Consider the following 15,303-nt stretch of genomic DNA (forward strand, 5'->3'; position numbering starts at 1 on the left):
TGAAAACCCCTGTATTAATTGATTGAGAAAAGCACAATGTTTAATTGTTATAGAAACACAACAGCATAACAGGTAGTAAGCAAAAAATAATTACTGTTAGAGTCCAGTGATGGCAGTGATTAACGATTCCTATAATGAATTTATAGTCCCTTGGATCCAGCTGAAAATTCAAGAGGTACATTTAATAAAACCTAACATCCATCTACCAATCAATGACTAAATTTCTCTAATTTATTTTTAATGTTTATTTTGTATAAAATGTAAAAGAAGACATCATGCTATTCACCAACCTTAACTTTTGCCCGCTTGTGTATCCAGATGTTACTTATCTCATAACTGTCAATGCTGGCAGCTCTGTCCTGTGAACTCTCATTAAATTTTTGTACCAAGATGTAGATGAAGGCATTCATGACCTGGTAGAAATAAAATATATATTTAAAATATAATGTATATAAGACCATTTTCAGTTTATCTGAATTCATTCTGTGTTTAGGTAAAATTATGTTTTTTTCTATGAACTAGTAACAAACAAAAACATTATTTCTATTTGCATTTATTTGTAGAAAATTAATTCTTGTGAAAAATATCAAAAAAAGATGCTCTGTATTTTTTCAGACATCAAATACTACATATAATACAAGCTCATAATCACTTTTAAGCAGTGCAACAGTAATACTGGTACATGAATTTTCAAAATAATTTTTTGTGAATAAATTTTAAAAACATCCTTTAAGCTGGACCCAGTCTACCTCACTTTCCAGTTCCATTGTGGGTGCAGTCCGATGTATATCAGCATAGAACAATTTGAATGGCCCTATTTTTGCAAGGAGAACATTTACGTTTTTCCCCTTCCAGGCCTCTCTCACACCTGTGAAAAAATGACTGATATGATGCAGGTAAAATAAATGTACTGTATGTCTCATACTAAGGTTTATTTCCATACTTAAATAAGGGGGTAAGAGAGAAAATAACCTGAAGTTACATGCCTATTATGCAAGGAAACACCAAACAGTTCAAAAAATTATATTTTACCAATTACTTTAAATGCAATGCCACATACTATGCTATGTGTTCGATGTATAAAATACATACATGTTTCTATGTTAATACCGGATACTGGAGTCTTTGGAGCTAAGCTGGCATTAGAGGCAGGAGATATTTGGAGACGAGACTTTGGCACTGATTTGACAGATGAGGACAGACAGCCTTGATCAGGAGACTTTGGCGCTGATTTGACAGATGAGGACAGACAGCCTCGATCAGGAGACTTTGGCGCTGATTTGACAGATGAGGACAGTCGGCCACGATCAGGAGTCTGTGGAGCTGAGCTGAGAGGTAAGGATAGACAGCCAAGATCAGGAGTCTGTTGCGTTGAACTGAGTGGTGAGGATAGAGAGCCAAGATCAGGAGTCTGTGGTGTTGAACTGAGTGGTGAGGATAGAGAGCCAAGATCAGGAGACTTTGACACTGATTTGACAGATGAGGACAGACGGCCACGATCAGGAGTCTGTGGTGCTTTGCTGAGTGGTAAGGATAGACAGCCAAGATCAGGAGTCTGTGGTGCTTTGCTGAGTAGTAAAGATAGACAGCCAAGATCAGGAGTCTGTGGCTTTAGGCTGAGTGGGGAGGATAGAGAGCCAAGATCAGGAGTCTGTGGTGTTGATCTGATTGGTGAGGAATGATGGCCACAACCAGGAATCTGTGGTGCTGGGGTCTGTTGAGAGCTGATAGGTCTTCCTTTAATTTGAGAGATAGTTGAGGGTTTCTGTATTTTGTGAGGGACTCTAGGACTCTCTTCAAAATATGGCTTCAGATGGTCGATGTTTATTTTTGGTACCTTCACACCCATTCCATTTTCAAGGACAGCACTCTTTCCTTCTAATGAAGTGATGGTGAACGGACCAAGGAAGTTTGCGTCAAGTTTTCCACCTTTACGCTGTTTGGTTCTGACATTCTGTCTCCACACTTTGTCACCGACTTTAAATTTTGAAAGTAATGGTTTACACTTTTTTTGTATCTTTTGTTGGGATTTTTTTATGTTTTCACCAGCCTCAAGTAAAGTTTCACTGAGCTTTATTGCAGACTCTGTCACTTTTTCCACTGATATTGTTTCTTCCATACTGTGGTTGATCTAAACAAGGCAAATAAATAATGACAAAATTTTCATTTTATTGTAAAATATCCCTTATGGAACTTTTTTGTGATTCACAAATTTCAAATTTAATAAATAACTTTCTATATAAAATTAATAAGTCAATGATCACATGATCTCCTAGATTTCACAGATGGAGTCAAGTACACACACACAGATTAAAGACTTAATGTCTATTAAAGACTTACTTAAAAAGTATACATAATAAAGACTCAATAAGACTAAAAAAAACTAATTACCATTCAGGAAACTACTTTAATATACAGCGGGGGAAAAAGTATTTGACACATCAGCATTTTTATCAGTAAGGGGATTTCTAAGTGGGCTATTGACACAAAATTTCCACCAGATATAGCCATAAAGCCAAATATTAAATTCATAAAAAGAAATCAGAACATTTAACTATACAAGTTCAGTCATAATAAATAAAGTCAAATGACACAGGGAATAAGCATTCAACACATGAAGGTAGTAACAAGGTGCAAAATGGCATAGAAAGCCAGGAGATCACCTGAAATCTGTCAGTATTGAGAGAGAAACCCTGCCCCCTATCAGTACTAATTGATATCAGCTGCTTAAGTCCTAATTGACGGCCTATAAAGGCTTCTAATTACCTAGAAGGCACACAGGAAAGACTTTCTGATGCGTAAAAGGAAAGAACGCTCTGTAGATCTTTGTAATCTTATCGTGGAAAAGTATTTTGATGGGAATGGTTATAGGTGCCTTTTCAGAATGCTGAATGTTCCTGTGGGGGCCTTTATCCAGAAATGTAAAGAGCATCAGTTCACCATAAACCGGCCACGATCAGGTGCTACAAGTATGATCCCTGTCCGAGGAGTCCAAATAATCATCAGGTGAGTTCTCCAAGAGCCAAGAACCACTTGGGCAGACCTTCAGGAAGACCTTGCATCAGCAGGTACTGTTGTTTCAAAGAAAACTATAAGCAATGCACTGAACCGCCATGGCATCCATGCACGCTCACAATGCAAGACTCCGTTGCTGAACAAAAAGCATGTTGAGGCTCGGTTAAAGTTTGCGAAAGAGCATTTGGGGAAGCCTGTGTATTATTGGGAGACTATAGTATGGTCAGATGAAAGCAAAATTGAACTTTTTGGCAGTCATTCTACACACCATGTTTGGAGAAGAAATGGCACTGCCTACCACCCCAAGAACACCATACCAACAGTTAAGTTTGGGGGTGGAAGCATCATGGTTTAGGGCTGCTTTTCAGCAAGCGGCACTGGCAGACTTCATATTATTGAAGGCAGGATGAATGAAGAAATGTACCGGGACATTCTGGACAAAACTCTGCAGCCATCTACCAGAAAGCTGAATATGAAAAGAGTGTGGACATTTATCCCAAACATGAGGCCAAGGACACAATGAAGTGGTTTCAAAGAAAGAAAATCTAGCTGCTTGAATGGCCCAGTCAATCACCTGACCTAAATCCCATAGAAAATCTATAGAGAGAACTGAAGATCAAAGTTCATAAAAGAGGCCCAAGGAACCTTCAAGATTTAAAGAACATTTGTATGGAAGAATGGGCCTGAGCAATGCAGATGACTGGTCTCTTCATACAAGAGCCATGTAGAAGCTGTAATCACCAACAAAGGCTTTTCTACAAAGTATTTAATAAAGTGTGTTCAATACTTATTCTGTGTCATTTCACTTTATTTACTATGACTGAGCTTGTATACTTAAATGTTCTGATTTCTTTGTATGAATTCAATACTTGGCTTGATGGCTACATCTGGTGGAAATTTCGTGTCAATAGCCCACTTAGAAATCCCCTTACTGATAAAAATGCTGATGTGTCAAATACTTAAAATTCAATGGATTTACATTACCCTGTAGTGCTCTGGAATCTCACTGGGATAACGGGCCTCTCTCCCCAAACATCAAAAAGTAAGGTGAGAACTTTGTTGTCATTTGTTTTTTTGTGCGTATAGCAAACATGACAGCATCGAGATGCCTATCCCAGTTCTTTGGCTGGTCCTTGACGAGCTTGCCGAGTGCTCTGATTTTTGAACATGGTTTAATATAAAACAAGATACATTACAAGCAATAATAACAGTTTAAGTTAAATTACTTGACTATTTGCTAAATGAAACACAGGCAGAGGCCTACTAACAACAAATTAATTTTAAACTTAAAGCCATTATGCACAATTTAAATATTTCACAATATACCTTTGTATGGTAGCATTCATTCGTTCCACAAGACCGTTTGTCTGCGGATGATAGGGTGCACATAAGGACCGCTGGATGTTAAGCACACTGCACACATGTCTGTTTAGCTACAAACAGGAAAAAAATGTTTAGTTATTGTTCTGAAGCATGAAGATGATTTTATTTTATGTTCATATTAAAACTTGCCTGATTCACAAATTCTGTCCCCTGATCTGTTAGCACTCTTTTTGGAGCTTCAAACTGATGCACAAAGTTAATCAAACACTGGGTCACTTCTATGGCAGACTTGGATTTCAAAGGATAGGCCTGGGGCCACTTTGTAAGGTAATCAATAATGACACAGATATACTGATTTCCATTATCTGTTAAAGTTAACTTTCCAATGAGATCCATCCCTAAGAGCTCAAAGGGCTGATTAACCTAGAGCAAATTTAAACCGAAAACAAATTGTTATTATATCATGAGACAGTATTATGTTATTTCAAACACCTTAAATATGACCCATTCAATATACTTAACATATTGTGGCGTGAAGAAAATAATACATACCACAATAGGCGTGTATGCAGTCCCCTTTTTTACAGAGGTACTACTGGCTTGGCATTGGCCACACTGTGCCACCTTTTAAAAACATACACAGATATAATGCTTCAATTAAACTATTAATTTAAAATGTGTTCGTTTTAAATAGTATAAACAAAGAAATATAAATCATAGTGAAATATTACAATGAAGCTACTTAAAAAAATGGATACTGAGGTTAGAACCCATTTGTCAATATACTGAGACATACCAGGCCAATAAAATCTTTTCGAAATTGCATCTCTTGTTTTGTTTTGACCCGTATGTGCTCCAATGTCGCTGGTATGAAACTCAGCAAATATTCTGTTGGCCTCTTCTATCCCAAGCACAACTTCTGTTTTGATTGCTTTGGGAGTCGTTTTGTAGCGGACATAGTACAATTTGCCATCTATGAAAAATGTACACATAATATAGTTATTCAACATATATATGCAAGATACATAATATACATACTGTACATACACATACTGTACAGATTAAGTTATGGTAACCCTTGTGGTGAACAGAGATGACAGTGTGTCGCAACTCTGTTTTTCAACGGCTCTACCATGAATAGTGAGAAGAGTCTGGCTGCAGACATGAAGTAAAGTGCTAATGTGAAACCGCCCTAAATATACTCACAGGTGGCCTGTAGCCTACATGCACATAATACACGCACATGTCAGTCTGAGTGAGCATAAGTGCATCATAGAGTGCATCATGTCTATTTGTGAATAGCTGAATGTGTACTAGGGGGCACGGTGGCTTAGTGGTTAGCACGTTCGCCTCACACCTCCAGGGTTGGGGGTTCCCGCTCGATTCGGTTCGATTCCCGCTTCCGACTTGTGTGTGTGGAGTTTGCATGTTCTCCCCGTGCCTCGGGGGGTTTCCTCCGGGTACTCCGGTTTCCTCCCCTGGTCCAAAGACATGCTTGGTAGGTTGATTGACAACCTCTGGAAAAAATTGTCCGTAGTGTGTGAGTGCGTGAGTGAATGAGTGAGTGTGTGTGCCCTGCGATGGGTTGGCACTCCATCCAGGGTGTATCCTGCCTTGATGCCCGATGACTCCTGAGATAGGCGCAGGCTCCCCGTGACCCGAGGTACTTCGGATAAGCGGTAGAAAATGGATGGATGGATGAATGTGTACTAAAGTAATGACTTAAATAAAATCAGTTGAATGGGATTCCCCCCTTTGTCCAATTGAATTTTGTTGGAAAATAGAAAAATACTCATTTATGTTTATAATTAAGACTTTTAATGAAATAGTTAATTTATTAATAACGTCCTAACGAAGCATGCATGTGCTATATATAAACGTCTGTGCATATCACTATTTATTTAGTACAATAGCACTGTATAGTTGCATTAACAAAACTTAATTGATGTTAGTTATTGTATATAAATTCCAATTACACTTTGGTACTGTTACAATTTAATTTCGTTATCAAGCTTAGTACTTAAACAAGCACTTTAAAAAAGCAAAATCTGATTTCACCCTTCACAAAAAGCATGGTTTAGCATGGTTAACCAACCATCATCAAAAATATTACAAACGATTAAAGTTGCTGTCGTAATAAGGCCTACCTTCAATTTCAAAAAGGTTAGCTTTTTTGCGAAATGTGTTTTATTCATTCTTGCATAGTCCATCGGGGTATTTGCCGTGGCATTTATAAGACAAAATATGCTGGTAAATAACTGGATCCATGTTTGAACATGCCAAGTTACAAAAAGGAAAATCTGCTAAATTGACCCAAGAGTCAATTGAGCATGTGATTGTCACGTGCAAGAATGCGTTGTAGTAAGTGCGCAAAGGATAGGACCCGTGCATGACGTGGATTACACAAACATACAGTGGATGATTACAAAGTAATTATCACGTTTTAACTAAATCCCCTTTATATTAATTTAATAGTATGAATGTAACCTTAAAAATAAAATGATCGAAAAAAACATAATTCCTTTCGCAGGTGTAATCTATATAATTGTGGTGATTTTACTGTCCACGTAAAACCACCGTATTGAAGCTAAAGATTCCTTTATTGGCTACGTTAAGATGTGTCAGTTACGGATATGACTTGCCCATAGACGATCGTTCCGATACGCAAACTACGCAAGTTGATTAGGACCCCTGCACCAACCCTGCCCCTCGAGAAACGAATCAAAAACACTTTAGTGTAAATAAGACACTAATTCAACGTTCTGGCTCCGGAGTTTTATGTTACAAACTTTACAGAATTTATTTGAAAAAATATTTGAAGAAATAATTCTTTATTTATTTAATAAACTGTGACATATTTAGACATCATGCAGCGCGAACAGGTGATGATGACGACCTGCGCATAATGATAATGAGTCTTTACATATGGCCATGGCTAAACGAAGCTATCCGTCTGTAATGGAACAACGTGAAGGAAAATAACAAGAAGGCGTCTGTTTTTGTACTATTATAAAGTGTTATTTAGTTTTGCCAACTTATGCAGTTAAAAGATTTACAAATTCAGTATTTGTCCACTACCATAGTTGGTTTCACTCTGGACGTCCGATTATCGTAAATTTAGGGACCGTCTCCAAAACCACATGCACATTTATTATCTAACTTCAATCGCATTTACAGGGAATGACTTCAGTCACTAAACAAGCTGTACAATATTCATGTGAGTCTCAGCTATAATGCACATCACTGTAAACTAACAAATTTTTGTGTCATCACATATAGATTATTATTTATGTGTTTTATATATGTATGTTAAGCTTTCTTGAGTATACTATATATTTTTTATTTTTGTTACTCACTCATTTGATAGTAAAAACTAGATGGTTCCATAGTCACATGCTACTATAGGTAAAGGATTATTAACATGTGAATCAAAATGTGAATTCAATTTTATACTTAATTAATGTAATGTTTTTGTCTTTAAGTTTTATTTCATTTAAGTATTTGCATTGATTTATTATTTTATTTTCTTTAACTTTCAGTGCCCTTTCTGTCTGTCTCTCGACGTTGTGTCGTGAACGACAGCTGGGGTTCGCCCTTGAGAACCAATCAACTCTGAATACTATAGAAAAGGCCAATGAAATTTGGCGAATGAAATTTGCATGCCCATCACAAAGGTTTACATAGGGCCACCTGACGTCTAGGATGTGTCTGTGTTTATATTAATCTGAAGCACAACCTCTATATACAGATGTGTCAGTATCTTATATGTGATGTGCCTGTGATAATATTAAAGTGAGATTAAGAGGGGAGTACATTATTAACGGGTATATTGGTTATTGTTGTGGAAATTACACCCCCTATTATAAACCCACTGTATTGAAGCTACAGTCAAATGCTTTTAAGGACACAATCTCTATTTACAGATGTGTCAGTATCTTATATGTGATGTGTCTGTGATAATATTAAAGTGAGATTAAGAGGGGAGTACATTATTAACTGGTATATTGGTTATTGTTGTGGAAATTATACCCCCTATTATAAACCCACTGTATTGAAGCTACAGTCAAATGCTTTTAAGGACACAATCTCTATATACAGATGTGTCAGTATCTTATATGTGATGTGTCTGTGATAATATTAAGGTGAGATTAAGAGGTGAGTACATTATTAACGGGTTTATTGGTTATTGTTGTGGAAATTATACCCCCTATTATAAACCCACTGTATTGAAGCTAGAGTCAAATGCTTTTAAGGACACAATCTCTATATAAAGATGTGTCAGTATCTTATATGTGATGTGTCTGTGATAATATTAAAGTGAGATTAAGAGGGGAGTACATTATTAAAGGGTTTATTGGTTATTGTTGTGGAAATTATACCCCCTATTATAAACCCACTGTATTGAAGCTACAGTCAAATGCTTTTAAGGACACAATCTCTATTTACAGATGTGTCAGTATCTTATATTTGATGTGTCTGTGATAATATTAAAGTGAGATTAAGAGGGGAGTACATTATTAACAGGTTTATTGTTTATTGTTGTGGAAATTATACCCCCTATTATAAACCCACTGTATTGAAGCTAGAGTCAAATGCTTTTAAGGACACAATCTCTATTTACAGATGTGTCAGTATTTTATATGTGATGTGCGTGTGATAAGATTAAAGTGAGATTAAAAGGGGAGTACATTTTTTACGGGTATATTGGTTATTGTTGTGGAAATTATACCCCCTATTATAAACCCACTGTATTGAAGCTAGAGTCAAATGCTTTTAAGAACACAATCTCTATATAAAGATGTGTCAGTATCTTATATGTGATGTGTCTGTGATAAGATTAAAGTGAGATTAAGAGGGGAGTACATTATTAATGGGGTATATTGGTTATTGTTGTGGAAATTATACCCCCTATTATAGACCCACTGTATTGAAGCTAGAGTCAAATGCTTTTAAAGACACAATCTCTATTTACAGATGTGTCAGTATCTTATATGTGATGTGTCTGTGATAATATTAAAGTGAGATTAAGAGGGGAGTACATTTTTTACGGGTATGTTGGTTATTGTTGTGGAAATTATACCCCCTATTATAAACCCACTGTATTGAAGCTACAGTCAAATGCTTTTAAGGACACAATCTCTATATACAGATGTGTCAGTATTTTATATGTGATGTGTCTGTGATAATATTAAAGTGAGATTAAGAGGGGAGTACATTATTAACTGGTTTATTGGTTATTGTTGTGGAAATTTGTCACCATTTGGCCACCAGGGGTCGCCTGGGGGTCATGTTATACTTAGTTGTTTAGTGATTGCACCTGTGCCTCGTTTGTTGGAGAGTTTTTATTCACCCTGTTATGCCCTTAGTTCTTCCTGTTAAATTTGTATGTTACTGCCCGTTCCGTGTTACGGTGAGCTCTGTTTTCTCCTGTTGGTTTCAAGATACCCTTTTGTGGATTACCTTTTATGGATGTACCTTTGTTGGATTTATCATTTTGTGGATTATTTTTGAGATGGATTTTACTTGATGGATTATCTTTTTGTTTGACCATTAAATCATCCTTTTGCAAGCGTCATTGAGTCTGCCTCACCTTTTGGGTTCAACCACTTTCCACACCGTCTACCCGAGTGTGTACCGGGTTCTGACAGAAACTAAACAGCATCATGAACCCAGAGGCAGTCAGTCTCGAGAACCTTCTAGCCACGCTGTCTCATCAAGGAGAGATGGTCCAACACCATGCAGCAGCGCTGGGCCAACAAGAAGCCTTAATGGGGAAACATTCTCAGCTACTGTCGGAGATGCTGACATCCATCAGGGAGATAAGTGCTCAGATTCCACAAACCACCTGTCCGGCAACAGTTTCTCCAATCCGTGTTACTGTGGAGGTTAATCCCCTGGCTGAACCTCGTCTTCCACCTCTGCAGAGATTCTCAGGTGATCCTAGTGCCTGCAAGGGCTTTCTCACCCAATGCTCTCTCTCTTTCGAGCTACAACCTTCTTCCCACCGACCGGTCCAAGATTGCCTATTTAATCACTTTACTCTCAGATAAAGCCCTGGCCTGGGCAACTGCTGTTTGGGAGACCCAAAGTCCTTTTTGTTCCTCGTATGTTGCATTCTCTGAAGAGTTCAAGCGAGTGTTTCAGGATGCTGTTATTGGCCCGGAGACAACGAAACAACTTCTCACACTCCAGCAGGGACAGCGCAGTGTGACGGATTATGCCATACAATTCCGCACGATAGCAGCATCCAGTGGGTGGAATGACGAAGCACTAACGGTGTGTTTCCTGAAGGGTCTTTCAGGTACTGTCCAGGATGAGTTGGCTACTCGGGAACCATCGGATAGTCTCGAGACTCTCATCAAACTAGCCTCACGCATAGACCACCGTCTAAAAGAGCGAGAGCAAGACCGGAGATTATTCACCCCAGCACCCACTCTTCCTAGATTCGAGTCCTTATCACCTTTTGACCAGAGTCCTTCGGAGCCTATGCAGACCGGGCGCATTTCCCAGGCTGAGAAAGACCGTTGAATGAGGGAACGATGTTGTCTTTACTGCGGCAAACCGGGCCATTTCCGTACCACCTGTCCAGAGATCAAGGGAAACGCCCGGCCCCGTACAGACCGGGAGGGGCTGTAAGGGGAGACACCACTTCCTCCCATCCGTCCAACACCCGTTTGCTCCTTCCAGTCACCCTTTCCTGGGACAACTGGGAATTCTCACTTCAAGCTCTGGTGGACTCTGGAGCCGCAGGGAATTTCATGGACTGTAGCTGGGCGCAGGAGAATAGCGTCCCCTCAAGCCTTCTCACAGATCCCATCAGAGTGAACACATTGGATGGAAGTCCTCTGGGCTCTGGACTTGTCACTCATGCCACTGCTCCTCTGAGACTCTCAGTTTCACAACACCAGGAAACGACAACTTTCCATCTCATTTCATGTTCTGAGTTTCCCCTTGTACTGGGTTACCCCTGGCTTCGCGATCACAACCCTGTCATCGACTGGTCTGTGGGATTGATAAAGCAGTGGGGTCCTACATGTCAAGCCACCTGTGTTTTTCCGAGTTCCCCTAGTTCCTCTCTCGAGTCTTCCGAGCCCATTGATCTGTCCCGTGTCCCCGAGTGCTACCATGATCTCAAGCTGGTGTTTAGTAAACTGAGGGCAGCCATGCTACCGCCCCATAGGCCATACGACTGCTCCATTGACCTGCTTCCTGGCACCTTTCCTCCCAGGGGCCGGATCTTCTCGTTGTCCCTTCCTGAACGTACGGCCATGGACTCTTATATCAAAGACGCACTGGCTGCAGGCATCATCCGATCTTCTACTTCACCCGCGGGAGCAGGGTTCTTTTTTGTGGCCAAGAAAGATGGGGGATTACGTCCGTGCATTGATTACCGAGGGCTCAATGCTATCACTGTCCGGAACCGCTATCCGCTACCCCTCATGGCCACGGCATTCGAACTCTTAAAGGGGGCAACAATTTTTACCAAGCTTGACCTAAGGAATGCCTACCACCTTGTACGAATCAGACACGGCGATGAGTGGAAGACGGCCTTCAACACACCTACTGGCCACTACGAATATTTAGTGATGCCCTTCGGCCTGACCAACGCCCCGGCCGTCTTTCAAGCGCTCATCAATGATGTGCTCCGGGACATGCTGAACCTCTTTGTGTTCGTCTATTTAGATGACATCTTCATCTTCTCGAGCTCCCTCCAGGAACACATGGTGCACGTCGGTAAGGTGCTTAAACAGCTTATGGATAGCCACCTGTATGTTAAACCTGAGAAGTGTGAGTTCCATTCCACCCGAGTGCAGTTTCTGGGATTCGTAGTGGAACCTGGTCGCATCCAAATGGATCCCAAAAAGGTTGAAGCGGTAGTGGACTGGCCCACCCCTAAGAACGTTAAAGAGGTCCAATGCTTTATCGGGTTCACCAACTTCTACCGTAAATTCATCAAGAACTTCAGTTCGGTGGCAGCTCCTCTATCAGCACTGACCAAAGGCAACAACAAGAGGTTTCAGTGGAGCATTGAGGCACAAATGGCTTTTCAGAGGCTCAAGCAGTACATTCTCTCCGCTCCCATTCTTATACTTCCCACTACGGACAAGCCATTTGTGGTGGAAGTTGATGCCTCCGAGGTCGGGGTTGGGGCTATCCTGTCCCAGAGGGGAGAGGACAAGAAGCTTCGGCCATGTGCATTCTTCTCACACCGTCTCACGACTGCTGAGAGGAATTACGATGTTGGAGATCGGGAACTTCTCGCAGTCAAGCTGGCATTGCAGGAGTGGAGGCATTGGCTGGAGGGGGCTTCGCAACCATTTCAGGTGCTCACGGATCATAGAAACCTGGAATACATGAAGCAGGCTAAGCGGTTGAATACTAGACAAGCTAGATGGTCATTATTATTCAATCGTTTCCACTTCATTCTTACCTATTGACCCGGGTCCAAGAACTTGAAACCGGACACTTTATCTCGAGTATACGCTCCTACGATTCGAGAGGATGCCAACATGCCCATTCTTCCCAGTGTAAAGATCGTGGCTCCAGTTTCATGGCAAGTTGAGGATTCCGTCAGACTAGCCCTAGCCACCGAGCCAGGTCCGAACGGAGGTCCTACCAATCGGCTGTTTGTTCCGAAAGCTGTACGGCCCCAGGTTCTTCTATGGGGTCATTCCTCACGCCTCACTTGCCATCCCGGCGCCAGTCGTACCCTGGAGTTCATTCGACGGAGGTTCTGGTGGCCCAGTATTGTGGACGATGTTAACACCTTCTTCAAGGCTTGTTCCGTTTGCAGTCAGAGCAAATCATCCCATCTACGCCCTCAAGGACTTCTTCACCCATTACCCATCCCTCACAGACCATGGTCACACATCTCACTCGACTTCATCTCAGGGCTTCCTCCTTCTCGTGGTAACACTGTCATCTTGGTTATCATCGACAGATTTTCCAAGGCAGCCAGGTTCATACCCCTACCCAAGCTACCCTCGGCCAAGGAAACGGCCGAACTGATAATTAACCATGTCTTTCGAGTCTTCGGTATTCCCCAGGATATGGTTTCTGACCGAGGTCCCCAGTTTTCCTCCAAGTTCTGGAAGGCTTTCGGCCAGCTCATAGGGGCATCCACCAGCCTGTCTTCTGGGGGTCATCCAGAGTCCAATGGCCAAACCGAGAGGATGAACCAGGAGCTGGAAACTGCCCTCAGATGCATGGTTTCTAATAATCCATCCTCCTGGTCTTCGTTCATCGTCTGGGCTGAATATGCACACAACACTCTATGCTCCTCAGCAACCGGTATGTCCCCGCATGAATGTCAGTTTGGTTATGCTCCTCCATTGTTCCCAGATCAGGAGATAGATGTCTGTGTTCCGTCGGCCAGGAGATTCATAAGACGTTGTCGTCTCACGTGGAAGAGGGCCCACCTCCATCTCCTACGTTCTTCACAACAGTACCAGCAACAGGCCAATAGACGTCGACGCCTGGGTCCTGCCTTGCGTCCGGGCCAAAGAGTGTGGCTTTCTACTAGGAACCTACCACTTAGAGTGGAGTCCCGCAAACTGTCACAGAGGTTCATCGGTCCATTCAAGATCTCCAGGAAGATCAACCCTGTTACCTACCGTTTGCAGTTACCCAGATCATTTAAAATTAATCCTACTTTTCATGTTTCACTGCTAAAACCTGTTGTTTTTTCTCCTCTTGCTCCCGCAGACAGACCTCCCCCTCCACCTCGGGTCATCGGGGGCCAGCCTGCATTTACCGTCCGCCGGATACTGGACTCTCGACGTGTTCAGCGATCTTGGCAGTATCTGGTTGACTGCGAAGGCTATGGTCCAGAGGAACGCTCCTGGGTTCCTGCCAAGGACATACTTGATCCTAACCTGATTCGTCAGTTCAGGGCGAGACATCCCAATGGGGGTGGTAGGAACGTCAGGAGCCGTTCTTAGGGGGAGGATTCTGTCACCATTTGGCCACCAGGGGTCGCCTGGGGGTCATGTTATACTTAGTTGTTTAGTGATTGCACCTGTGACTCGTTTGTTGGAGAGTTTTTATTCACCCTGTTATGCCCTTAGTTCTTCCTGTTAAGTTTGTATGTTACTAACCGTTCCGTGTTACGGTGAGCTCTGTTTTCTCCTGTTGGTTTCAAGATACCCTTTTGTGGATTACCTTTTATGGATGTACCTTTGTTGGATTTATCATTTTGTGGATTATTTTTGAGATGGATTGTACTTGATGGATTATCTTTTTGTTTGACCATTCAAGCATCATTGAGTCTGCCTCACCTTTTGGGTTCAACCACTTTCCACACCGTCTACCCGAGTGTGTACCGGGTTCTGACAGAAATTATACCCCCTATTATAAACCCACTGTATTGAAGCTAGAGTCAAATGGTTTTAAGGACACAATCTCTATTTACAGATGTGTCAGTATTTCATATGTGATGTGTCTGTGATAATATTAAAGTGAGATTAAGAGGGGAATACATTATTAACGGGTTTATTGGTTATTGTTGTGGAAATTATACCCCCTATTATAAACCCACTGTATTGAAGCTAGAGTCAAATGCTTTTAAGGACACAATCTCTATATAAAGATGTGTCAGTATCTTATATGTGATGTGTCTGTGATAATATTAAAGTGAGATTAAGAGGGGAATACATTATTAACGGGTTTATTGGTTATTGTTGTGGAAATTATACCCCCTATTATAAACCCACTGTATTGAAGCTAGAGTCAAATGCTTTTAAGGACACAATCTCTATATAAAGATGTGTCAGTATTTTATATGTGATGTGTCTGTGATAATATTAAGGTGAGATAAAGAGGTGAGTACATTATTAACTGGTTTATTGGTTAGTGTTGTGGAAATTATACCCCCTATTATAAACCCACTGTATTGAAGCTACAGTCAAATGCTTTTAAGGACACAATCTCTATATAAAGATCTGTCAGTATTTTATATGTGATGTG

The 15,303-nt window shown here is 40.9% G+C and overlaps 1 pseudogene; it reads left to right on the plus strand.

The window, feature by feature from the left end:
• The window catches only part of LOC130432417 (protein rapunzel-like), a 126,392-nt pseudogene that overhangs the window by 63,785 nt on the left and 47,304 nt on the right, over positions 1-15,303 (plus strand).

This window comes from Triplophysa dalaica, chromosome 12 (genome assembly GCF_015846415.1).
Source record: "Triplophysa dalaica isolate WHDGS20190420 chromosome 12, ASM1584641v1, whole genome shotgun sequence".
NCBI classification, from domain to species: domain Eukaryota; kingdom Metazoa; phylum Chordata; class Actinopteri; order Cypriniformes; family Nemacheilidae; genus Triplophysa; species Triplophysa dalaica.